Source organism: Olea europaea, chromosome 22 (assembly GCF_002742605.1).
Source record: "Olea europaea var. sylvestris chromosome 22, O_europaea_v1, whole genome shotgun sequence".
Taxonomy (NCBI): domain Eukaryota; kingdom Viridiplantae; phylum Streptophyta; class Magnoliopsida; order Lamiales; family Oleaceae; genus Olea; species Olea europaea.
The window spans coordinates 390,202-393,264 of NC_036258.1; positions in this window are offsets into that span (position 1 = coordinate 390,202).

A 3,063-nucleotide genomic window follows, 5' to 3' on the forward strand; every position below is an offset into this window, starting at 1 on the left:
TTTTTTTTTATATTTTATTTTCACAAATTTCCTTCCAAATTATTTTATCATTTTTCTTTATTGAAAATTGAAATACCTCGAATGCATATAATTATAGAGAGTTAGTTTGGCTGGATAGTCAAACTCACTCTCTAAATTAAAATATTCGTTTACAGAGTCTCTTGAAATATAATTTTAAGAATTAACTTTTTAAAATAGAGAGTATCTTATATTTAAATAGTCTCCTAAAGATGTTCTAAGTCCTTTTTTGATTTAGCTAAACATGATTAAAAGTTAAATCAGAATTAATAATCAATTTTAATCATATCTTTCATAAATCTTTATTTTTTAAAATCAATTTTTCAACTTATATTTCATTAACTTTTATTAAAATCCAATAAAAGTATAATGTTTAGCAAAATTAAAGAAGACTGAGCAGCAATAACATCACGGAAATAGGATGGCATTGAAACTTATTATGTTCGAGAAGACCATAACGTTGGACAATTCAACAATAATAACAAGTAACTAACTTGTAAAGAATTTTCCTATGTAATGAGAAGACTGTAAAACATTATATTATTTTATGCGACCCCATTTCTCTTTATTCTACCTAAAGAACTAATTTCAAATGTTATCCAATTTGCATGGCATCTTAATAGTCAATAATACTGATAATTAATAAATATTGGCCTATTAATTATTATTAATTATAACAAACCAAAGTTGACAAATTCCCCACCTGCTAACTTCAATTATTCAACGTACTTCATTTCACGTAAACGTGCTTTAGACTGTCTTTATCCTTCCTATCCATTGATTAAATCAAATTGGGTTTACTAGACTCTTTCCTAATAAAATTTCTATGTAAAACTTAATAATTTTCTCTTTTACAATCATAAAACGGAAAAAGTATTATTGAATCTTAAAATTTCAATCTTAAAATATAAACCTTGTTAAGAGGAACGTATTCCAAGCAAGATACTCGGGTTTTACTTAATTATCGATCGTGTCCTGCAGAATAAAAGTTATTTAGAAACTATTAATTGCTCGTTTAAATAACTGTTCGTTTGAACTTTTTATTTAGACTCTCACTCTCACATTAAAATAAGTCTCGCAGTTCATTTACAAAAATAATTGGTAAATGAGTGCATGCAATGGGCCCCACGATTCTCTATTTGCCATGCAATGGTCTGCATGATTAGGTAACTAATCTGCTTGCACGCCAAAGAATCTATCGGGAGCCCTATATATATTGGCCCCAAATGAATTGCAATATTCACCAGGCAACTTGAACTTTTTTCTACTCCCAAGTCCCAACTGATCAATCGATGGCTACTTTTTCAGTTGTCTTTTTCATTATCTTTATGCTGTTCATTGGCAGCTCTTCAGCTCAACTTTCCACGAATTTTTATGACAAGACTTGCCCCAAGGTGTTATCCACCGTGAAATCGGCAGTCAAGTCTGCCGTAGCAAAGGAGAAACGTATGGGTGCTTCGCTTCTCCGCCTCCACTTCCACGACTGCTTTGTCCAAGTAATTTTCATTTTTAATTACACCCATGTTTGGTTTAGAAAAAAAAAANAAAAAAAAATATTTGAACAGCTAAATTATACGATAAGCTTTACCAAATATGTATTTAATCAGATTGAATTGCTCATTTGAGTTTAATAAGTTTTGATATCATATTAAAATTTTGATTTTGATTTTGATTTTATAGGTTAAATTTTTAAGAAAAGTAGCAAAAAGCTTTATATGTTGTTTATAGTTTACATTATTTCTCCAAAATCAGCAATTCCCCACTTATTTGCTCAAATGATAATTTATTTGTATTTACAAAAGAGTATAAATGAATACAGAAATGTCATACTCATAGTAAGAAGTCTTATCGTGTCCATTTGGAGAGAATCGTACTTATGATTCTCACATTTGAAGAGAACTATAAGTAAGGTTCTCCTATCACATCAATAAGTCAGCAGTCTTATCCCGTCCACTCTAGACAGGAGAACAATTTCGTAAATCTATATACTGAGGTGTGAACGAGTTTGGTGATGGACTTTTGACGTTGCGATATTGTGCGATAGCTCATTCTTGTGTGTTGTAAGTTTTGTTTCCTTGAATAAGGGATTTAACCTAGATGTTCTAATATCTCTAATGCCGCAAACTCAATCATTCATCATTTTGTCAATGAGAATGATTTATTTCTCAGAATCAGTGAGATGAATAGAAGAAAAAATGAGTTAGATTAATTAACGAATGAACATGTAAAATCACTTTCTAAATAAATGATTTTGTATTTAATCAAGTCATTTATATTTTATTCAGAAACGGAAGATAAGTAAGATAAAAATTCCTTCTAAAAAAGCATGTGTTTTATTTAAAAGTGACAGATAGTAATTTATGTATTAAGAAAAAGTTATTAAAAGTAGCTTAATTTTGAGTTTACTTCAAAAGATTAATATTTTACTTAAAATTAAGAGAAAATTAAGTTATCTATACATGTTTTAGAATTAAGAGAGAATACTTAAAAATAATATTTTACTTAGAATTAAGAGAAAATGAAGTTATCTGTACATGTTTTATGAAAAACAAATTTAACTAAAAGTAACTTTATATATTTTTTTAAGCTTGATCCTAAAAGTTAACATTTTTACTTAAATAAAGTAAAAGAAATATAACTTATCTATACATGTCTGTAGTCGAAAAAGTTGCTTGAAATTAAATTTAATTTTTAAGCTTACTTTAAAGAAAGTAATTTTCCAAATATGTTTGTAAATAAATATTAATGATCCTTTTTCACACTTGGAAAAAAATATTGTTTTCAGCTTTCTATTTGAAAATATTAAGACATTTTTCTAAATAAGGTATGTCAAAAAATAATCATTAATGAATCTTCAGTTTTCCACTTTAATTTTATTCCAACTTTTGAAACATGATCTTAATAACTATTAAAAATATATTCTTTATTTTTTCAACAATTTGAGAGTATCTATAAATTTAGAAAGTAAAATTTTTAAGTATTTCAACGGACTCTTTATATTTAACACTTAATTTTACTACTATTAAAAACTATTTATTTTTTTTT